The sequence below is a fragment of the Ochotona princeps genome, chromosome 7 (assembly GCF_030435755.1).
Source record: "Ochotona princeps isolate mOchPri1 chromosome 7, mOchPri1.hap1, whole genome shotgun sequence".
Lineage (NCBI taxonomy): Eukaryota > Metazoa > Chordata > Mammalia > Lagomorpha > Ochotonidae > Ochotona > Ochotona princeps.
In genome coordinates, this window is record NC_080838.1 from 44,711,139 (window position 1) to 44,736,557 (window position 25,419).

The 25,419-nt window shown below is 38.7% G+C and overlaps 1 protein-coding gene and 1 pseudogene across 1 annotated transcript in view; one reads left to right on the forward strand and one right to left on the reverse strand.

The window, feature by feature from the left end:
- The window catches only part of TACR3 (tachykinin receptor 3), a 62,867-nt gene that overhangs the window by 32,211 nt on the left and 5,237 nt on the right, over window positions 1-25,419 (forward strand). The window lies entirely within an intron of this gene.
- Window positions 4,040-24,964, reverse strand: LOC131480848 (ribosome biogenesis protein NSA2 homolog; annotated as a pseudogene).

The window sequence follows — 25,419 nt, forward strand, 5'->3', positions numbered from 1 at the left end:
ATCCCGGCAGCTCCACTTCCCATCCAGCTCCCTGCTTGTGGCCTGGGAAAGCAGTTGAGTACGGCCCAAAGCTTTGGGACCCTGCTCCCGCGTGGGAGACCTGGAAGAGGTTCCTGGTTCCCGGCATCGGATTGGCGCGTACCGGCCCGTTGCGGCTCACTTGGGGAGTGAAACATCGGATGGAAGATCTTCCTCTCTGTCTCTCCTCCTCTCTGTATATCCAGCTTTCCAATAATAATAATAATAATAAAGATTATATGCTTAAGCGTGTGAGTAATATATACACAGTCTACCTAATTTGATATGTTCATTAACACTTTAAGTCATTATTGTGAAGTGAAGCCCTTTGATCCTGAACTTTCTTTTGGGAAAGTTGCTTATTACTAGTTCAATCTCTGTCTTGGCTATTCGTCTATCTAAGGTTTCTGTGTGTCTTGGTGCCTCAGCTTTGGCAGCTGGTGATTTAAACAAGGCTCAGAGGTTTAACATATTTAAAATTATTGTATCAGTAAGGAAAGGAATATGATTTGTAACCAAGACAAATAATTAGTGACTTTGTATTTTCTTGTATACAATGAAAGTGCAATATATTAACATTAGTAACAGTTTTAAAGGACAAAAAAATATGGATAAAATAATATCCCCATGGTAAGATTTTTTAGACTTAATTACAGTATGTATATAATATATAAATTTAATGAAAATAAATTACGTATTTTTATGATATGATATAGTTCCATAGGCACAGGGATTTCCTCATCTACCCTCCACACCCCACCACTGTTTCCCCCCATGTTATTATAGTAGTATAGTCCACCAAGCTATATTTAACAGCTTTATTGGGAGTTCTCCTTTTATTAGAGAGTAGAGACATATACTCCAATGTATCTTCTTGGTAAATGAGAATATATGTATATACATGCTTGTTCATACATTCATTTAACATGTATTTTGCATGAATGTTGCCTTATATCAAGGAGAATATTCATCCAGCCTAAAATGCAGCTTTTAGTATGGTGAATTTATGATCAGAATTTGAGCATTTTTGTGTTTTACCTGACAAAGAAAATCCCTATATACATTATTGTCTCTAATACTAATATACATTTCTAAGTATGAACTGCATTCTTCTATTTTGTGTTTAAGTTGTTTTTTTCAGGATTTATTTATTTCACAGTTAGGGTTAGAAAGAAGGAGACAAAATAGAGAGAGAAAAAGAGATTTTCAGTATAATGGTTCATAGTCTGCAACAGCCAGGGCTGAGCCAGGCTGAAGCTTAGCCAAGTCTCCCATATGGGTGGCAGGGGTCCGTACGCTCAGCCCACCTACTTTCCCTGTCATGTTATTAGTGAGAAGTGGGGCATCCAGGACTTGACATGACACTCATATTGGATGAGAGTGTCACAGGTGATGGCTTAACTCACAATACCACAATACTGGCCCATAAACTATTTTTTTTAAAATATTTCATTTTGTTTTATTTGAAAGGCAAGACCACAGATTTAAAAAGAGAGGAAGAGAGAGACAGATGGGGAGAGAAAGGACAGACACAGGTTCACTATCCATTGGTTCACTCCCAAATTGGCAGCCAAAGCTGTTACTGGGCTGGGCTGAAGCCAAGAACCAGAAACTTCTTCCTGGTCTTTCATGTCATGTGGGTATGGGCACAGGGACCACAAGGACTTGGATCACCTGATGCCTTCCCAGGACATTAGCAGTCAAAACTTGAACATGTGATCATATTGGACACAAACCTCATAGGTGGAAGATTATTAGCCTGTTAACACAACAGTGCTGGCTACCGCTCATAAATAATTTTTAATTTACACTAGCTTATATGGTTTTTTTCTGTTTTTAAAAGATTTATCTATTTTTATTAGAAAGGGAGACCCACAGAAGGAACGAGAGACAGAGAAAGATTCTCCATTTGCCAGTTTACACCCTAAGTGGCTTCAATGGCTAGAGCTTTAGCTTATGTGGTTTTAACCGGGTTCTTTATGAATACTTGAAATGTTCACCTTCATAAATAATGACATACTGTTTAATAATCATTTCTATTTCTTCAGTCTATAATTAAATTCACATAATAATGATTTTGATGGGCCCAGCGCAATAGTGTAGTGGTTAAAGTCCTCGCCTTGCATGCACCTGGGATCCCATATGGGCGCTGGTTCTAATCCTGACAGCCCCGTTTCCCATCCAGCTCCTTGCTTATGGCCTGGGAAAGCAGTAGAGGCTGGCTCAAAGCCTTGGGACCTGCGCCTGCGTAAGAGACCCAGACGAGCTCCTGGCTCCTGGCTTTGGATTGGCTCAGCTTTGGCCATCATTGTCATTCAGAGAGTGAACCATCAGACGGAAGATCTTCCTCTCTGTCTCTCCTCCTCTCTGTATATCTGCCATTCCAATAAAAGTAAATAAATCTTTAAAAAAAATTAATGATTTTGAGGGATAGGCAGTTGCAGCAGTCAAGAAACCACTAGAAGACCTTCAGCCCATATCAGAGTGTCTTGGTTCAAATTCCCACTGTGCTACTGATTCCAGCTTCCTATTAATATGCACCCCGTGGAGTAGTGGGTGAAGCTGTATTTTGGGTCCTTGTGACCCACAAGGGAGTAAGTGTTACCTAATCCAGGCATTCACCTGGACTGCACCTAGCTGCATCAAGAATTTGGGGTAGGGCCCGGCGGCTAAAGTCCTCGCCTTGAAAGCCCCGGGATCCCATATGGGCGCCGGTTCTAATCCCGGCAGCTCCACTTCCCATCCAGCTCCCTGCTTGTGGCCTGGGAAATCAGGAGAGGACGGCCCAATGCATTGGGACCCTGCACCCATGTGGGAGACCCGGAAGAGGTTCCAGGTTCCCGGCATCGGATCGGCGCGCACCGGCCCGTTGCGGCTCACTTGGGGAGTGAATCATCGGATGGAAGATCTTCCTCTCTGTCTCTCCTCCTCTCTGTATATCTGGCTGTAATAAAATGAATAAATCTTTAAAACAAAAAAAGAATTTGGGGTAGTAAATAAGTAAATTCTGTGGAATGCAATGCAAGTAATTTGTATGTATATGAAATGAACAAATTTCATATACTTAAAATACTAATTCAGAAGCATAGAGCTGCTTGACCCTACCCTCTCTTCTGCTGCATTCCCCATCCAACCTTCTCCTTCCACATGCTGTTTAATTTTTACTTTTTTTTTTAAAGATTTATTCATTTTATTACAGCCAGATATACAGAGAGGAGGAGAGACAGAGAGGAAGATCTTCCATCCGATGATTCACTCCCCAAGTGAGCCGCAACGGGCTGGTGCTGCGCCGACCTGAAGCCAGGAACCAGGAACCTCCTCCGGGTCTCCCACACGGGTGCAGGGTCCCAAGGCATTGGGCCGTCCTCTCCTGATTTCCCAGGCCACAAGCAGGGAGCTGGATGGGAAGTGGAGCTGCCGGGATTAGAACCGGCGCCCATATGGGATCCCGGGGCTTTCAAGGCGAGGACTTTAGCCGCTAGGCCACGCCGCCGGGCCCTAATTTTTACTTTTACAATTGGACACTTGGCAATCATAGACTCAACGTTTCATTAGGTAAAGATTTCAACATGAAAGAAGTTAAGGAAAGAAGTTCTGCAGTTCTTCAAGAATATAGATAAAGGCTGTAAACAGTAATCAAATTGTAAAACATCAATCTCAATAATATAAATTATCTGTACTCTTCATGTGAGCTACCACAGATTAGGCGACATATATGATATCCATCTTTTTATGACTGATTTCTTTCACTAACCACAATAGTTTCTAGTTGCATCAGTTTTTTTGGAAGAGACAATACTCATTCCTTTGAAGGGCTGGGTAGTATTCCATAGTGTATCCATTGCATCATTCTTTTTTTTTTCTTTTTTTTTAGAAGTGGATATTTTTAGTGTTTTTGACATCTTAATAAATAATTTTCTTGATGACTGTAGAGTAAGGCTGTTTTGTAGTTTTCAGAAACATCACAGTAATGACAGTTTTCCTATTTAATTTGTAGTCTTCCATAATGATTAGAAGTTACTTATATGAAACTGCCTTCAAACAAGATTATATTTATGCACACATCATTTTCAGGATAGTTGATAATCTGGGCATATTTCCCCCATATAACTTGCTTCCTTTTGTCACAAGGCCCAACTCACATTCACTTCAATGATACTGGCTTTGGTAATAACATCCAACATTGTACATAATGGGGATGATGGATTGGTTTTTACAACAAGTCTTGGCAAACAGAGGATGGCTTCCAGTTCTGGATGTGTTACATGGGCTTTCTTGAAACATAAGCCCATTGCTCTAATGAATCTTTCATATTTGCATGGTTTTGTTGTAAAGCTATCTCCAACAAAGCAGACTTTGGTAACCATCCTCTTCCATGCCTTCATTTTTGTTTTTCCTGTTTGATTAACTTTTAATGCTTCTGTTTGTCCTTGGGCACAAACTTTAGGCAGAGAGACTTCCTATTTCCCACTTGGTCTCTTTTTGTTGTTGTTTGTTTAATCACATTGGAAAGGACTGTCCCTCTTTTTCCAGCAGATAGGCCAGCACTGCCCCCTCGGGAGTGTTTGCATTGTTCTTTGTTTGATGTTTCTCTTTTCATGTATCTTAATAGTTTTTTTCATCTGTATTTTCTCAGCTTGGCACTACTTATGGTAGAGCTTAGCCTTCAGACCAATCTTTTTCTATTTTTTTTTTTTTTGTCTTTGTTAAGCATTCATGAACCTCCAGGCTCCTTTTTTCTCATGGTTATCCAAATGGTATTCATTGCGATTATGATGTAATTCAATATATTCATTTTGTGGAGTGATGACTACCTTAGAACCATCAGATACTGCCTCTCAGCTGTGAAGAACTTCCAAACCCTTCTGGTCTCAGACACTCACAAGCTCATAACATTTTCTTTATCCAGTCATCCTTTGATGGACACCTTGGTTGATTCCATACCTTTGCTATTGTGAATTGACCTGTATAAGCATGGTTGTACAAATAATTCTCCCATATGCTGATTTCATCTTATTTGGGTAAATTCCCAGGAGTAAAAAGAATGGGTCATATGGTAAATCTATTTCCAAATCTCTGAGGACTATCCAAACCATCTTTCATACGAGAGTCTAATTACATGTTATAATATCAATGTAATTTTTATTTGCATTTGCCTGACAGCTAATAATCCTGAGCATTTTTCATGTATCTTTTAGTCATTTGTATTTCATCCTGTAAACATTTCCTGTTTATGTCCTTTGTCAGTTAACTAAGAGTAATTTTCTTGTTGAGTTTCTTGAGCTCTTCATATAGCCTGGATATTAATGTTTTAACAGTTACATAATTCCAAATAATTTCTCTCATTCTGGTGATTGCATTTGCACTTGTTGAAGGTTTCACTTTTGTATAAGTTATACATCAGGGGTCACGTTTGAAACTTCTGTGCACAGATCGAATTTTTCCAGCACCATTTGTTGAAGAGATTTTTCCTTTCTTTCTGGATTGATTTCAGTCTGGTTGTCAAATATCAGTTGGCCATCATGTCTAGATTGCTTTCTGGGATTTCTATTCTCTTATATTCATGTTTATGTCAATACCCGGCTGTTTTGATTACACCTATCCTGTAGTAGATCTTGAAGTTTGGTACTGTGATCCCTCCTACTTTGTTCATGTTATTTAAGACTGCTCAAGCCACTAGGGTCTCTTGTCTTGCTATATATATTCTAGCATCATTTTTCTAGATCTCAGGAGATTTTCATAAGTATTTTAATTGCAATCGCATGGAATCTGTAAATTGCTTTTGATAGCATGGACACTTTGATGATATTAATTCTACCAATCCATGAACACAGCTGAATTTTGCATGTCTTGGTGTCTTGTCTATTTCTTTCTTCAAACTTTTTAAAATTTTCACCATAAAGATTTCCCACATCCTTCATTAAATTTATTCCAAGGCCTTTACGGTTTTTTAACCTATTGTGAATGGGACTGATCTTATGAGTTCTTTCTATACTAGGGCTATTGATTTTTGTTTGTTAATGTATGTATCTTAAAACTTTACCAAACTATTCTAACACATCCAACAGTCTGTTAATAAAGCCTTTTGGTTCTCCTATCCAGAGAATCATGCCATCTGCAAACAGGCATAGCTTAACTTCATCCTTTCCAATCTGTCCCTTTGATTTCTTTTCCTTGCCTAATTGCACTGCTGAAACATCCAAGACTATAGCGAATAGCCATGATGAAAGTAGATTCCATCCCTAATTCCAGATTTTAGCAGAAATGCCTCCAATTTTCCCCATTCAATATGATGCTGGCTATGGGTACTCCTCCCTAGCCCTTTCTCTGCCTCACTGGTACTTTCCAAAGAAAATTTAGCACTGTTTTACAATATAAGCCCTGGCACTCTTGCAATAACTGAAATAATCACAAATTAATAATCCTTGTCTATATTCATTTCCTTGTTCAACAAAAAAGATATCCACCCTATGACCTGTTTCACTTTCTATAGGTAAGAATGGAATTGTAAATAGAAAAGCAAGCATCTTATTTTCTATCATGCTTTACTTTCTATTGTACCATGTCACATGCGTATTTTACTTATATTTTTCAATGATTTGCTCTTAGTCTTTCAGTTTATATTTTCTCACTGTTTATATTTTTACTTTGAGAAGATTTTTAGCAATTTGCTTACATAGTAACAAATGAGCTACAATTTTTGTGCATCTGAATACTTCACTTGGTGGATTTCCAAATTTATGGGTTTGTCAAATCATTCTGAATGCTGCTTTTAATCTGCTTTTACTTGAAAATATTTAAGCTTGTAGAATAATACATTGTTATATCTTGGGATTTCTGATTCTCAGGTATTATCCTTAGATTATTTCTGTCTCATTATTCCATCATTCCTCAACAAGATGTAGCAGTATTAAACAAATATCTGAAATTGGAATTTCTAAAGTCTTTTGTTGTAGCTGTCTAAGCCCAGATGAAGAAAATTGCTTTCACTGACATTCAAATTGAACACATGCATGGTTCACATTTAAAATAGGCAAATGCACACAGTACTTAAAACAATGCACAGAGGAGGAATTACATAAAAAAATGAGACTGCAAATCTTAACTAAAGTAAATACCTGGTGTTTCATGCTGATTAAAAGGCTGAAGAGCCAGTATAAAATAACCCCTTTCAACATGAACAGTGTCTCATTAGCAACTGAAAACTAAAACATGAGGGGGTCACAAGATTAAATTCTACAGTTGACTCAATTTGAAAAAATAGTGTTTTATCTTAATGCATGATTAAAAAAAGAATTATAAGTCATTATTCCACTTGCTTGATTGATAATACTAGCAAAGTTCTCATCTGTCTACCACTTCTAGCTATAAAACTTTGGAGATGGGAAAGGTGGCAGGTGGCATAATGAGTTGAGCTACCCCCTATAGGGTTGATATCCAACATGAGTGCCAGTTTGTATCTCCATGTTCTACTTCCAATCCAGCTCTCTGATAAGGAGACTGGGAAAGCAGCAGAAGGTGGGCCAAGAACTAGGGCCCCCACCACCCATTTTGTCCACAGTTCAGAAATATGTCACGGGATAAAAAGTTTCCCACTCTCTGTCTCTCCCTCTTTCTATAACTTTGCCTTTTGAATAAACCTTTTTAAAAGAGATTTCAGGGGGCACCTAGTATATTTTATTACCTAACCTGCCAACTTCATTAGGAACTACCAAGAAATCTACAGCTAGAACTAGGTGGCAATACATAAATAATTTTATGTTTAATTAAGGCCCACTAACAAAGTAACAAATGGGAGAGCCCATATCTTGGTTTATCTTTTAAGATGTATTGACTTATTCAAAAGGTAGAATGAAACTATTTTATAGCACATAAGACTAATATATATTTTTAATTTTAAAGAAAATTCTGTGTCACTTTGAGAGATTTATCAAAACAGCACTCATTTTTATAATGTTTTTTCTTGTTTTTGTTCTTTTTTATTTGAAAGGAAGAGCTGCAGAGAGAGATAAAGAGATCTTCCATCCTCTAGTTCAATCCCAAATCAGCTGTAACAGACACAACGAGGCCAGGCCAAAGCCAGGAGCCAGAAAATCCACCCATGCCTCCCATGTGGTGGCAGGGGCCTGAGTATTCAGGCTACTTTCTACTGCTTTCCCAAATGTATTCACAGAGAACTGGATCAGAAGTGGAACAACCAAGACTCAAACTTGTGTTCATTTCAGATGCCAGTATCACAGGTAGTAGCTTAAATCACTGCACCACAACCACAGCTCCAACATTTCTTTTTTTAAATCTAATGTACCAGGTTCTATCAGTTAAGAGGGGAAATTATGTTTAAAGCTTTAAAAAATATATATATATAAGAACAATTGGCTCATTCATTTGAATCTTATAGGTAAAATCCAATATGAGGACAGGTGGATCCTGCAAATGATCTCAAACAACACTCCCATCTTTAATTTTGTCCTGGCCTATCTGGTTCCTGGAGATGCCTTCCCTAACAGCATCAACACTGATCTCCTCTGAGGCTAGATGCTCCTTGTTATGGAGTTCTATAGCCCCAGAGCAGTGCCACTCCTATGCAGTCCCTGAATAATTCCCAGACTTGTATTTGGATTCACTTTTATGTGGAACTTAGGGGTTCTAGCAATTACAAATTACTGACTAGGCTCACTGAACATCTCATGAAAATTCTTCCATTTTCCTCTGGCCTCTGCCTTTGCCTGCTGCTACTCAACACACTGCCACTGTTCTGGGTCCTTGACTGTTTTATCTCATGAGCAGTCCTCTATCAACAAACTATTTCTGGCATGAGCTATCACCTGTTTCATTTCATTATATTCTCAAGTCAAAATACAAACATGCTAACATCTCTTCTGCTTTGTATTATCGTTTTTCTTTTCCTGTCACCAATTTTTATTCTTCTGGCAAGTTCTGTGTGACTTCCAACACATTATCTCATTGAAATTACTATTAACTATCTTGCCTTGTGACTTCTGTGTTTCTAAACATTGGATCTTTTATGTCTTGAACAAGTAGATGAAATTGGTATCCTCTGTTTATTAACAATCTGAGGAGTAAAATAAAGAACCACTTTTTTGGTATCTGAAATTCTTTTCCATTTCAGAGAATCTTACTAATATTCATACAGTGATTCAGATCACAAATATGGAAATAATCTATAACATCTTCCTTTCCATCACTACATCTAATAGGCTTGCTTCTAGTCTAAGCCTTTGCTTTATGCTTATTTTGAACTACACAGTTCTTTATTAAGGTTAATATGTGTATCTACTAAAAAGTCTTCAATATATTGCGATATCCATTGTGCATTGCCTTCACACTGATCTCTATAAAATCTGAGGTTTTCATGATGTGCTGAAATGAAAGGGTTTCTTTGGCCTGTAATTGCATATTGTTCCTCTGTTCTCCATCCATCTCTCTCAGCTTCTACGTTGCATCTTACTTTGCAGTTAGTGAAGCATCATAGGTCTAGAAGCCTAGCTTACCTCCTTTCCAGTGATCAGGACACATTTCTCCCCCTTCCTCTATCTTTTCTTCTCTCATCTGCTAGCTCCTATCTACCTTTCAAAGCGCATCATGGGCACTTCTTCCTCCAGAAAGATTTTTTTTTTGGTTTTTGGTTTTTCCTACCTCTATCCTAAATCAGCTTTCAGTATTTTATCATGAATTTTCATAGGACCATGGAGCAATTTTAGAATGTAACCTAAAATATTACAGAAGTATCACCTATGTACTCGTCTCTTCTAACATATCAAAACTGAAGAGTAGAGTCTGTTTCTTAATCACACATGCTTGTAGATATTCATTATCTCAGAATTTCTAGATAATTCAGGAAATTTTAAATATTTATAAAATTAATGGATAAAACTATTTCCTTGGATTTTTTTCCTGTTGGCCAAATGCTCTAAAAAGAAATTAAAAACTTACAAAATTTTGATTTTTGAATTAAGATACTGTATCACTTTTGACAACTCATTTATTTCCCTCTATTTATAAGCCTCAGGAAGCCTCATCATATTATCCTAGAGTCTTTACAAAATTTTCTTACAAAGTGAATATGCTAACTTAGTTCACTCTTTTTTAAAACATTCATTTTATTCTGGGGTGGTGATGGACTAAACTAGGTGTGACCAAGGAGCTTGCCATCAATCACAGGTAAAGAAACCCACAATAGTCTGGACTGGTCAAGGCAGCAGCACCCGAATGTGCATCCTGAATAGGGTGTGGGGTGGGCCAGGCTGCAACATTCACCAGCTCATACAAAGCCAAATGGAAGGCCAGACTGCACCGGGCACTGGCCTAAAACCCAAGGGCATGTATGAGAACTGGGTCTGGGAGAGGATCAAGTAGAGGAACTTGGGAAACTCCCCTGGCGAGTCATAGCTGCTGCTGGTGAACATGTTGTCCAGACCTGGGGGTCAGACAAGCTAGGCAAAGTAGCTCCAACAACTGGCTACTGTGTGAATTGGTAATGGAATGGGATGTACTGGGCAGGACTGAGCAAACCTTAGCCTACAAGCAAAACTAGAAACCAGGATGGAGCACAGATCATGCCGAACTAGGCTCTTGCACCTACTGGTCTGCGTGAGTCAGGGACGCTAAGCCACAGTGTCTAAGGCAGAGGCCAGGACAGGTGAGGGGTTGAGCCAGGTTGAATCAGAGCAACCACTGGCATGCGCATGATCTATGGCTGGAAACAGGCCCAGTTGGGGAGCTAAGGGGACAACCCTAACTGGGTTGAGGTTCCCACCAAGGGGTGCGTGGGCTGGAATGGGGGCTACGTTCTGATCAGGAAATGGTTGTAGTCTCCCTGTGCACAAGTGTGGACTGGGATTGGACACACCAAGTTGGGCCAGACCCCAACATCATCTGGTATCCTGGAGGACCACAGTAGATGTGGGACGGACTAGGCTAGGTCTCAACCTCTACTGAACCATGTGTGAGCTGTATGTGGGTATGGACGAGCCGTGGTTGGGCTGAAACATCCAACAGCAAGAACCAGCTTGGGTTGAAGGCCAGCCAGGAAAAGCCACTGTTCCTGCTAGGACAGGAGGTGAACTGAGTAGGGCTGTCTCATGGACCCCATGGTATGCACGAAATCTGGCATTGGGAGGGGTTCTGATGGAGGAGCCTGGGCAACTCCTCTGGCAGGACACAGACCCTACAGGTAAACGCAAGAAGCATGAAAGGAAACAGCCCAGAATAGGCCATGGAAAGTTACCCACCGGGATACATTTGGCAAGGTTCGGGGCAGACCAGGCTGAATCAGATCATGTCATCCACTGGCAAATCCGAGCACCAGAACAGACTGTGGGTCGGGCCAGGTTCAGTCGTGAGAAAAAACAGTCCACAATATGGAATGCCAAGATGAGTTTGTCTGTACCAGATATGACTGCAGCGCCCATCCAGCATGCATGGGAACCAGGAAGAGAGGGAGCAGAGCCAGCAGGGGCAATAAAGGGGGGTTCCCTTGCTGGACAGCTACTCGCACTGGAGAGTGTGAGCTGGGATGGGGGCAGACCAGACTGGGCTGGGCTACAACATCTGTGGGCCTCATGTGGACTACATCAGGGAAAAGCCAGCCTGGGCAGATTATTCCTACTGGTGCAAACACAGTTAGAGTGGGTGAGGGTTGTTTGGGCTTAGCCACAGCATCAACTGGCAGAAGCTGGCACTGGGGACTAATTCTGTCAAGTCAAACCACAGAACCACCTGAAGAGCGCATAATCTGGGAAGGAGAGAGACCTGGGAGGGAAATAGTGGGCTCCTCCCTCTTGGGTTACCACTCCCATGGGAGGGCACAAAAACTAGGACAGGGGCTGGGGTGGCTAGACAGAGCGGCACTCAACAACATCTGTGAGGGCTGGATAATTGAGCTGGTTAGATGCAACTAAGCTTCAATACCCATCGACATGTACGAGAGCCAAATGGGATGTGGGACAGACTGAACTAGTCTGCTACACATACTGGCAAACCAGGGTAGGGGGCAGACCTTGTGGGGGTTATTGTGGGTCACTCTGACTGGGCTGCAGCTCCCACTGGTTTACGTGAGAGGGCCAAGTGTGTGCTGGGCAGAACCAGGCCGGATTGCAACACCCATTGGTTCCAGTAGAAGTCGGGGCTGAAAACAGAACCAACCCAGCAATTGCAACCACCAGCTGATTTGGGCGATGGTCTGTGCTGGCCCCTGTACTTGCTAGTACATATAAGAATCTGGTCTGGAAACACCTCAGATAAAGTTTCTTTGGGGATATCCCCAATCGAAATGGTGGACTCAGAACCCTAACCAAGAAAAGACAGGCCAGAACAAGTCAATCAACCACCTCAGCTATATGTTGGCAGTGAAATACTGAGCAAAAGGAGACTCTTTGATGGACTATGTCAATCAGTGGATTCTTCAATGATCTCATCGTGCTTGGAGTGGAGAGATTGGCAGCAATTCATAACTGGTGAACTATCAAAACCATTTGAGCAAGTATCTCAGAGCATGCCCCACATCCGGGACCTGGGATGGGTGGGAGACTGGGTAGGGCGTCTCCCTCAATATCCCGCTTTTCCTCAGATACATGAAGGAAACAATATGGAAATATTAGTCTTACCCACTTTCCTATAGCCCTTGAACCTTTTTACCCTAATTAACTATGTAAAGATTGTCAAAAATATAATAAAAATGAAAAAATACATGCTGTGGGGTACAAGTTATGACTGCACAATAGTGTATGGTTTATGGCTGAGCCTCAGGGCACGCAACAGTTCAGACAACAGAGGATAACAGATCTTTATTTTCCCAGGAACGTCATTGCAGGACTCTGTTCATGCAGAGAACTGCTGTGACTGGGTGTTATGCACAGTGTTTGCTCACTTTTGGGTATTATTCACTTGAAAGACAGGAATGAGGTTGTGATTATGCTAATATTCATGATCATTTTTTTTCAACATACTGACTAAAGAGGAGATTCACCACATCTAAGTTGGGAGTCACTTTGAACTCTCACCCCAACCCAAGCACTGGCCAGAATGTTGGTCCTACATAACACACACCTCCAAATATCCCTTGAAGAAACACTCACTCCACCAAGTCACAGAGGCATCATTCAAAGATTAAAAACCATCAGAGTATAAGACCAAGAAGTGCTTTCATAACTGCCTAAAAATATATGCAGAAATACAAGAAACGAAAACAAGAAAGACACTGTGACTCCCCAGAAGAATGGCAATAATTCTTCAACATTAAAATGTCAAGACAAAAACGCAGATGAAAGGTCAGAAGAGGCATGGAAAAATGGTCACAGGATTATCCAGAAGCACAAAGAAGCAAACTATTGAGACTAAGAACTCCGTACCTGGTAAGAATAAAAAGTCTGCAGAGATTGAGATTTTGAAGAGAAACCAATGAAAAATATTAGAAAAATGATTCTCTATATAGGAAAACTATGAGATTCTCTATATAGGAAACTCATAAGATAGTTTGGTAACATTGTAGGATATATACAGAACACATAAATATCAAATCCTTTATATACACAAACAATTCCATAGCTTATTAAGAACTTATAAATTCAGTTCTATTGGCAATAGTGCAAAAAAATTAAATACATTGGAAATAAATTTACCCAAGGATGTAAGGGATAGCCACTCTGAAAGTTACAAAGTATTAAAGAAATTGAAGATCTCAAAAACAGAACATCTTACATGCTCATGGATTAGTAGAATTAATATAATCAAGATGTTCACAGTACTGAAGCAGAAATCCTTGAGCCTATAGAACTATAGTATAAAATTAATAAATTTTAAAAATTATATTTTCCTATCAGTGGAAAAAGCCTCTTCTGTTCCTCTCCATTTCCACTCCATTTTTATTGTATTACTTAACTGAATTGTTGTCATTAATCATCGAGACAGCTGAATAGTACCCCATAACCATTTTAAGGTTTTTTTAACAAAAAAGACATATATATATATATTAGTTTTCCTGCAGCTGCAGTGCTTGTTCAACTTTGTTTTAAATAACTGTTAGCCAAATTGATATGAATTATGCACTATAAATACTATAAATCATTCAAATTCTTATGGGTGATTTTAAATATCTTTTCACTTAATTGTTGTTTGTAGCACTTACTTTTTATCCTAATGGACTATGAACTATTCTTATTTGTTGAACTATTTAGTAGAGCTATTATAACTTTGATTACATGTATATTTAAAATTATATCAAAAAAGGCCTTAAATTAAGAAAAAGGACAAACTGAAAAAAAATGTAACTCTGCAAAATAATGTTCAAGACCCTACAGAGTCTTGCTGCCACTTTTTCTTCTGGTCAAATTCTATATAACGTATCCTCCATGCACTCTATTCCAATAAGAGTTGCTTTAAGATACTTAAATTCATCAATGTTTCACCCACTTTTAATTCTTCACTCACATGATCATCGAAACCTGTACCAATGTGTCCTTCACTTTTCAGTCTAAATATCATCTCAACCTCAGCTTAGATTGCTTCTTCAAAGTCACTTTTCATTGTATTTCATTTCATGATTACCGTTTTTAACACAATTCATGATAATTTTGAGTTACGTACCTAATGATTGTCTCCTAAACAAGATCTATGTGCTATGGAGATTTTTTTTTCATTTGTGTTCCTAGAGTGTTAGTTTCTTTAAGGAAAAAAATAAAAAGTATTAGGGGCTAGTGTTATGGCTCAGTGTGCTATTCCTCCATCTTCAAGTTCCAGCATCCCATATGGGCAGCAATTCATGTCCCACTTGTTTCAGTTCCCATTCAGTTTCCTGTTTATGGTCTGTAAGCAGCAGAGAATGCTTCAAATATTGGAACCCTGCACTCACATGGGAGACCAGGCAAATCTGCCTTTCTAATAAACATAAATAAATCTTGAAAAAAGAAAAAAAGGCATTGATGTAGAATAATTATAATCTTAGTATATAATACAAGAAGTATGCAAAAAAAAATCATTGCAATCTTAAGGCCATGAGATCACATAGCCATTCTTTCCAAAATTACTGCCAAGCACAAAAGGGTGATAAGGATGATTTCAATCTAGGTATAAAATGTTTCAAAATATTTTGTCTTATTTAAAAATGCTTGATTTTCAATTATTGCATAATAGAACTGAACATTGATAAGACAAAATAGATGTTTACTGCCATTAAAATGTTCATAATATGAATGTCAACAAATATTTATTGAATGTCAAGAGTTGTGCTAAGTCCCACAGGCACAATGATGAACAATACACGTGCCCTCATTTGGATTGGAAGACAATGATGAGTATCTGTATTATGAAATGTATGTAGGAAAATGCTACATCTAATTAGAAAGTATCTAACACTACCTGCCTGAAGAGATGAGCATGAGATGAATTCCAAAGAGATGGATAAAGTATTTTATAGGCAAAGAAATAGAAAGAGTATTCCAAAGAAAGGGATAAAAGTATGTAGATCATGTTAATTCACTTCTCTGTGGGTACAGATAATAGCAACTTATTTATATACCATGCTTCTTTACTTATCCACGTATTATAAATATATTCATTTTAAGTGTCCTAATTTTCTTCAGATTCATGAAAGAAAGATCAATCTTAAATATTTTAGATGTATGCTGTTTCAAAGAGTAAATAAAGTATTTACACCTTCAAGATAAAATGCCAACTGCAATATCATCCTAAGACACTGGCTTAACATTTCCAGCCACATGACTATTAATAATTCTGCATTTTTAAAGGTCAAGTTATATCAACACATAGCAAGATATATTTTGTTCTGGCAAGAAGATGTCAGCCTAGCCCTTCCCACCTGGTCATTTACAAGTTACCAGGTCTCTTCTTGCAAGTTCCGGAACAGAGAAGATTGGGATTAGGATGACCCTATGCTAAAAAATCAGCCGGCTGGAAGAAGCTGAAGCTATTCCATAATGCTCTTTGCCAGAAAATGTAATTGAGGCAGAAATTTTCTTGACTCTGTCGTTTGGTGAGTGTCAAGGAACTGCAAACCCTATCAGGAACTATATGAGACAAAGCACGTTGAGCAGTTATACTTCCAGGTTTCTAAATTCAAGGAATATATGAGATTTTGAATGATTTGTAATTCTTATCCATTTGTATTTAAATGTGCTCTACATAACAAGAGCATGTAGAGTTTAAATATTAATTCTCTTTCATTATTTTTAGTTAAGATGACTCTGCCAAAAATCATGTAGAATTAAATAAACCAGTCTCCAAACTATTTCCCATGAAAACTCCACTATTCCAACTTGATTTCTTCTTTTTCTCTTCCTGCTTGAGAATAAGATCCAACATACAGATATTCCTCAGAGGAATACTATTCTGTGACTACCCGTAAACTTAAAAAAATAAATGTCTTGAGCATAATAAATGAGGATTGAAGCAGGAGCTACTTTCAAAGGTCTTGAAGCATGATATACAAGGGTCCTTACAAGACTTCACAGTAAATGAAATTAAATGAAGTTTATCTTGGCACATAAAAATTTTGAAATCCCCATCTAGTTTTTTATATAACACTCATCTTCAAGGAATTTTTGAAGCCCCATCTAATGATTAATTCACAGATCCAGTAATCCCAGCCCAGAATTTGCATTTGGGTTTTGACACATGTACTTCTTTAGTTTTAAGTTCTTTTTAAATATATTAGGAAATTACATACATAATCAAGGTTGGTCATGAAGATTAAATCAGCTTGTGTGTTTTAAAGTTTTTTTTTCTTTTTCTTTTTAAGGTGACTATGAGCATCACTTAGCATTTTATAAACATCCAAGATAAAGACATCTCCACTGACCCTTCCACCATTGCTTGCCCCACATGTGTCCTTTGTTCCTGCCTTTCTGCAAGGACAATGTAACTCTCAGTGGGGCTTTCCGTTGCTGACTTACAGAATGAGTATTAAAACCACATGGCAAGTGCATGCAGAGAAGCACTTGTCTGCACTGAGCATGGCTGGCTGTGGCAAATTCTTTATCAACAGAAATTGGCCATAGGAAGTTAATAAGGGAAAAGATGGAAACAGATTTTGGAAAGATAGGAATGCCCTTAAATCAAGCATGCCATATAATAATTTGAGAACATTAGATCTTCTAGGATTTATTAGAAGACCTAGAAATACAGAAGCAGGAATAGGTTTTCTATTGTTTAGTTTCAAAGTAGCAACCCCACAGTCTCTGTAAGAACAGAAGACATTGATAACAGATTTATAACTCCTTTCCCCTTACAAGACTACCTGCTTGCATTCAATTGCTTTTGAATTTTTAATTTTTTTTCATTTTTCATCATATATATATATATATATATATATATTCCAACATTCTACTGTCAAGATATATTTAACATTTTCACTGGAATTCCATCTTTTATTCAGAAGTAGAAATGCATACTGCAATGTATTTCCAACTCATGGTATACTTGCCTCCATTACACAGTTCTTCTAGATAAACATATGGTTTTGAATTGTTTAAGATTTTCTTTAACTTCACAGGCAGAGAGACAGAGAGAATGTTCTTCTATTCATTGGTTCTTTTCCCTAGATGCCTGCAGTAGTCATAGACAGGCCAGGCAAAGCCAGGAACCAGGAATTCCATCCTGTTCTCCCACATGGGTGCAGCAACCCAAGCACTTGGTCATCATCCTATTTCCAAGGCACATTAGTGGGAACTGGAATATAAATGCAAAGTGACCAGAACTTGAGCTTTATACCCCAGCATATAATGTAGAAACCTCAAACAGCAGCTTAACTTGTTTCTGCCCCAATGTCCACACTAGTATTTTTACATAGTTTAGTGAACTGATATGAATAAATATTTATTATGTTTTTATATCAATCTGCTAGATATAGCCCTTTAAATTAGTACATATATCTTAACCTTGTTTGACATTCATTTTTTGCTAATACAGGAAATGGCTCAAAAGAAAAAAAAAGATGAATTGGTTCCAAATTTTGTAATATGTAAGAATTGCTATTAAAAATTTCTTGGAAATTGGTCTTAATTATTTCAATACATGAAATTCTGATAAATGAATCTACTATATTTTGTAAAAGCACAGAAGTCATTTTTTATTTGCCTTCTATTTTCATTTTCTCTTCTACAAATAAATCATGTCAGCTCTGCCCCTTCAGAAATGAATGTTTGCATGGAATAAGGAAGAAATCTTATGCTTTAATCAAAGGAACCTCTATTCAATCTAACCTCAAGTGACAGATTCAATTGGATTTTTGAGTTGTGGGTAAGCCAGCAGGAATCTATGAGGGCGCTTGGCAAGCCAGCCACAAGCTTGTCATCCTTTCTGCTGCAGGGGAACTCATGCAGAAAATGGTGCTTCCTAGGAAGACTGCATTTACCTCCAGCTTGCCAAATGACAATACTGGCCCATCCCTCCTGTCACCAAAAGCTTCTGCATACATTTCACACCATCCTAGAGAACTCCATTTTTAACAGGATCCTGGATAGTATTTGCTCTCTACTTGGCTGGGATAAAGTCACATAGTATTCAATCATCAGCATCTCAATTAAGCATTATATTTGAAATGGCTTCTCTGCTGTTCACCCTGAAGACCTATACACGTGTACTCAAATGACAGAAACTGATTTCTGATTCTGAAGGCTAAGATTATGAGCACAAGTGTCAGCAAAGCTGGTTATTCACTAGTTGCGCAGATGATCATAACAATAAGTCTTTCCTATTTCTCCCTCTCTATTACTTCGTACCAATTTCTTCTTCTTTTATGGTTATAAGTCACATTGCATGAGTGTTTAGTAACCTAATTTTAGTCTAAATACTTTTTTTAAAGATTACATATAAATGCAGTCAGACTCTAGACAGTGGATATTAGCAGTTCATATACAAATTAAGAAGAAACAACTCATGCTATAGCAAGGCTTTGTTAGTTAACTCTTGTTATCATACATATGTAAGATCAATCTTATTATATCTGTCTAAATGCACTCACTGTTCTGATGCTATAAAGCTTCCCTTTGATTTTGTGATTGATTCCTTCTCTTTAAAATAATTACAGACATAAAAATCTTACAGTTTTATCAAGGATCAGGTTCAAAGATAGGGAGAATTTGATCAATTGGCATTGAGTTATAAGTGGTAAGAGAAATGTACTATGGACTAATACATTTACTAGGTAATGATAATGTGTTGTGTATATCAAAAACCTAGAAGAAAAGATTTCAAATATTTCACTACAAAAAAATGATCAATATTTGAAGAGATAGATATGCCCACTGATTTGAACATTAAGCTATGTATACATGTAGTAAGATGTCACTTGAAACACCATAAATGTCCATAATTGTTATGTGTAAACTTTTTAAATGACAATATTATGAGAGTGATATTTGACCAAATACTAAAAGTAACTAAAATGCACACCTATAATGGGTAAAATTTATTATTAATAAATTATATATGGATAGAATATCCTTAAATGAAAAATAGTTGATTAAGAAATAAAATGTGCCCAATAAAATGTAAAGAAATAGAATTCTAAAACAACATATGTACAAAAATACTCTCCATAAGTGTGAGCATACTCCGTTTGTTTGAATTTGACATGATTTCTGTTGACATTGTACTAGGTTAATGTCAAATAGATAGACAAATTGTTGGATTTGGCAGCAGTATTCAGCTTTCTAGATATAAGGATAACATGCCTGTATTCTTACCTAATCTTTAAATAAGTGATAAAGTCCATCTCCAATCCATCTTCATTGACTACCATGAAAAAGCATTACTAAGTTCTTATTTTCTCACTTGACACTAAAATTCTTAAGCATAGTCTTTTAAACATGAGTGAAAAAGATAAATGTAAATATCCCATAATGTGGTCATTTACACATAGATTCTTTTCATTATAATGTGTCTATTATATACCCGTGAGAGTATTTTTTTAAGGTTTTCTAATTTGTGCTTAAGATAAGCAAGCCAGCACTATTCACTTCAAGACATTCGTGGTCCATTTGAGAATATTTGTTCACAAAATGACATATGGAGAAAGGGTTAGGATATTATCCCTGAAATGGTGCTTTAAAAAAGGAGTCCCAATGAAACTATGAAATATACCTTAGCAATATGATGCTAGATGTTGTACTTTTGTATATACCAACAATAGACACTAAAGTAGCAGAGCATCTAAACTTTAAATATTACTAAAAGACTATACTACTGTGATAATAAGGGGGAAATGACAGAAGGGAAAAAAGGGAGGGAGGAAAAGGAGCAGGAGGGAGGAATGCCAATACTTACAAAACTGTATCATGGAAAATAATAATTTAAAACCTCACATGCTCTGAGACCTTAATCAAAATAACAAGTTTATTGTAACAGAATCAACCACTTCTTGTTCAAAAATCTGGAAAAAATAAGTAATGCACTGAAGAATGTAATTCATATATATATATATATATATTTGGCTATTTGGCACTGGGATCAGCATTGTAGCTTACTGGATAAAACTACCACCAGAAACACCAGCATTCCATGTGGGTGCCAGTTCAAAATCTGGCTTCTGCATTTTCATTCCAGCTCCCTAGTAATGTGATTGGGAAGGCAGAGCAAGATGACCAAGAGTTCAGGTCCCTCCACTTATGCAGAAGACCTGCGAAAAGTTCAGGGATCTTGTCTTCAACCTGTTCCCGCTCTAGCCATTGCATCCACTGAAGGAGTGAACCAGCAGATGAAAGATCTCTATGTCTCCCCCTTTCTATTTTCCTCTCTTTTTCTGGCTCTGCCATAGATAGATAGATAGATAGATAGATAGATAGCACTTAAATTTCTAGATTGATTCAGTGTCTTGTACTCAAACATCAGACTCACCCATTCTACACTAATTTAATCTGAATTAGACTTTATACAGTCTAAACTATACAGGATACAAAACTCTAAGTTGTTTATTTTTAATACATGAAAAGTACCGAAGCCTATTCTAAAATATGGCAAAATATGGCATGCATTTCTATCCTGCCTTTGTGGTTAAAACAAATCCTTTACTGCTAAAAACAGCCCTATAAGAACTGCATCACTCACTCTTCCTTTCTCCCTCCTGCTAGTGAGATTTTATACCCAAGGACACTGGGTGGCTGCAACTAAACATGTTGCCATGGAAAAGAACTCCCATTGCATCAGAAGCAGGAGATACCTTTTGGTTCCTTGAAATAGCCAACAATAATATCCAAACTGGAACCATGAGAGTTAAACTTCTGGTAGTTAAGGTTACAATATTTTATAGAAATAAATAAAATGTATCAGTTTTTTTAAAGGGCTCTTGATTTTTAGGATCTTTCAATTATTCTGACCTTAAAGGTCTTTACCCACAAATTGAAACCAATTTCATGCATACTTTTTGGTCAGTTTTTATAAAAACTAGGTTCACATTTGCATTAACTGTTTTTCTTGCTCATAATAATTATTCAGAAAAAGACTTAATGCTTTTTTATATCCTATTTGCATACACACTCTTTGCCTGAATGTATTTGTAATGAAAGAGGAAATAGTGACAAATGTGATGTTTTCATCTGTTTCACTTTATGTTCACTTTCATTTTTTTAAAGACTTGTTCATTTATTTCAAAAGAAATATTAGAGAGCAGGAGAGAGATCTTCCATCTTCTGTTTTACTCTTTGAGATAGTTGCAATGCGTAGTTTGTATAGGCCAACATCAGCAGGTCATAACTTCTCTCAGGTCTCCCAAGTGAGTGATGAAAGCTCAAAAACTCAAGCTATCTTCCTTTATTTTTTCAGGTACATTAGCAAGGGACTGCGTTGAAAGTGAAAACAGCTGGGACTTGAGCCTGTGCCTGTAGAATGTCAGTGCTCCAAGAGGAAGTTTAAGCTGATGCACCACAGTGCCAAACCCTCATATAATTTAAAGTTGTAGAAACACTCATCATATGGGAAGTCCAATCGAAATATCTGGAACTCATCAGGTAGCAAAATAGCCAGAAAAATCTTTTTGTTTCTTCAATCTAAAATAATATCCATAGCAAAAGCTAAATATGAAAAATAAGGTATACTGGCAGTGCAGGAAGAGCCATCAGCTAATTAGAATAGGACTCAGGCTCTGTGGTAAGCTGCCACCAATCAAGCTAGCTGCCCCCAGGACACAAGAGGCCCAGACTTGGGACTGTGTTCCCCTGGACCTACACTCTGCAGTCAGCAGATGCCATGCAGGTTGGCTGCCAATGGGATGCAAGAACCCTGGCTCCATGCTCCTAGAAGCCTGGGAGGAGAGGGAATGGTGCTGGTGAAGGCCTTGGGAGAACTGTGGCTTTATGTCCAGGTAGGTGAAGCCCAGGGCTGAGCCTGGGGATCACTCCACATGCATGGTCTATGAATTGATCAGGGTAGAAGGTAAAGAGATGTGTGAAAGGGAACACCTCTAAGGAAATATATTGCAGACAAGAATTGACCACCGCTAAAGCTAGGGGTGGTGGCCTACTTGATAGGGGTAGATAACAGTATTCACCAGTGAGAATCAGAACCAGGGATGCATAAGGTTAAGCTGGGACATGACAATAACCAGCACATGAAAGAACCAGGTGTAGCGGCAGATAATGTGCGAGATATGTTGGTCCATCCTGGAGGAACTCCAATTTCTGCTGGTTAGCTTAAAGCTGGGGATAGTGATGGGCTGAACTAGGCATGACCATGAAACCATCCAACACTCATGGGTTCTGGGGTGGAAATAGAATGGGGAGATCCAGGCTGCAGCACCTGCAAGAGCACCCAAGAAGAGAGTGTGGGCCAGGCCGGCCACAACATCCACTAGCTCATACAAAGGCCAGAACGGAATGGGCAGACTATCCCAAGTAAGGGCCTATGACCCTCTGGCACATAAGAGATCTGGGTATGGGAGTGGGCCTGGTGGGAGAACTTAAAAAATTCCCCTGGTAAGCCATAGCCCCCACTGAAGGACATGTGGTTCAGGCCTGGGTATTGATCATGCTGGGCAAGGTAGATCCACTCATTGCCAAATGCGTGGGTTGGTTCTGAAAAGGGGCAGACTGGGCAGAATCAGGCCAACCTTAATCCACTGGCAAGTACAGGAGCCATGCTAGAATGTGGGTCATACTGGGCTAGGTTATCACAGCTACCAGTTTGCATGAGGGAGGAATGGGAGTAGACTGGGCAGGGATAGGTTGCAGCACCTGCCAGTGATGGTTGGGACAGAACAGGCTACAACTTCCGATGGCAAAGGCCAAGATGGGCAATGGGCTATGTCAAGTTGGGTCGGAGCAACCAGTGGCACACACAAGATCTGTGGCAGAGAACAGGCCTGGTTGGGGTGCTAAGAGGATGCCTCAGCTGGGTTGTAGTTCCCACTAGTGAGCACACGAGCCAGAATGGAAGCAGAGATCAGGGCTGGACATGACTGTAGTGTCCCTCGACACAGGTTTGTTTTGGGTCTGGGCTATGCCAGACTGGGCTAGACTCCAGTACCCATTGGTGTTCATGAGAGCCAGGGCAGGAATAGGATGGTCTGTGCTAGGTTACGGCACCCACAGAACCACACGAGAACTGTGTTTGGCCATAGACAAGATATGGCTGAGCTGTAGTACCCAACAGTACTGGAATGGGTGTGAGCCATTTGGGCAAGGCTACTCTTCCTGCCAGGACGGGAGGTAGACTAAGGCCGGGCCAAGGACTCATTGTATTTATATGTTCATTTTATGAGGTATGTGCAATCAAAAGACAATTTGTTGTCAGATATATAAAATAATGTATGAAAGTAAATTGAAATACAGTCCCTAACATATCTCATAAAATGAACATATAAATACTGGAGGTGGAAACAAAATGTATGCTTATGAACTCAATTCTTCAGGAAAAAAAATGATGCACTCTGAAGAACACTGAGGTATTTCAAGGACTTAACATGGTGTGGTCAAAGATGACACTGTGTGAATCACTGACCTTGATTTTCAACCCACGTGACCAATTAGCTATCAATTTCATACTAGTAACTTCTGTGGTACAGTAATTAGGTCCTTTGGGAAATTTTGCCTTTATATTGATCCAACTCATCTTTTGTCAATTCCTAGAAACAGGCTTCATTTCACTTTAACCTCTGTGACTTTCATCTGAGTCTTCAACTTGCAATGCAATGACAAGTCCAGTTCATAAATAATTTCTCATTGTCAGTTGTCTTACAGCCATTTAGAACAGGTTTTTCTCTAATTGGCATAAATCTAACTGTAGGTAAACCTCAAACTATTTAATATATCTTATGCTAAACTTTTTACTAATTTGATATCCCCAAAAGAGATATGAGCAAATCTATTAAACATGTGATGAGAAATATTGAAAGACACAGAAAATATTGAATTCCCCTTTAACACACAAATTCAAAATGCTCTATGTCCAGTATTTTTGATTCCACCATTTTTATAGAAGCAGAATACTGAACAAATTTTTATTTAGAGACAAACAAAACATCTCTCATTCAATAAATTCTACATTACCATTCATCACTCATTCATCTCTCATTCATCTATACCTATTGCTTTATCTCCAACTATACACCAGAAACAGTGCTACTGCTGAGAATATTAGATAATTTCAGAAACTGAAGGCCTCATAGAAGATAAATTGAGATTGACATATAATTTTTGTTTGAGTCTTTCATAATAGTATGGTTAAAAAGAAATGATCTGTGTTTACAAATTTTAAAAAGCTGGTTTATAAAACCAATTAATTGTAAAAGCCAGTTGCCAGGTGAATTCAACCTTGATGCTTGGATGAACGGACCTACCAGCAGCATGGTGGCCACTGACGGGATCTGAGCCAGGTCGAACTGAATGTTTGGGGCCCTAGGCCCAGTCACCACTGCCAACTGGGGGCAGAGGGGGCGAATCAAGGACTTGCGTATGTCTGAGAGGGACTTGGCAGGCATTGCTAGACAGAGGGTGGCACACACCAGCACATGTGTGGATTGGTTGGGTTTAACTAAGCTTCAATGCCCATTAACATGTATGAGAGCTCAATGGGATGTCAGACAGACTGGACCAGTCTGCTGTACATACAGGCAATCATGGGAACCAGGGCAGGGGATGGGCCTGGTGGGGGTTATTGCAGGTTACTCCGACTAGGCAGCAGCTCCCACTGGCATACATGAACGCTGAGTGTGTGGTGGGCAGGATCGGGCTGGGCTGCTACACCCACTGGTTTGTGTAAAAGACAGGGCTGGAGGCAGAACCTACCCAGCAATTACAACCACCAGTATGTGCATAAGCTGATTGGGGAAATGGATTGTGCCAGACCCTGTACTGGCAAGCACACACAAGAATCAAGTCTGGGATCACCTCAGTTGAAGTTTCTTTGGGGATCCCCCTAAATGAATTGCTGGAC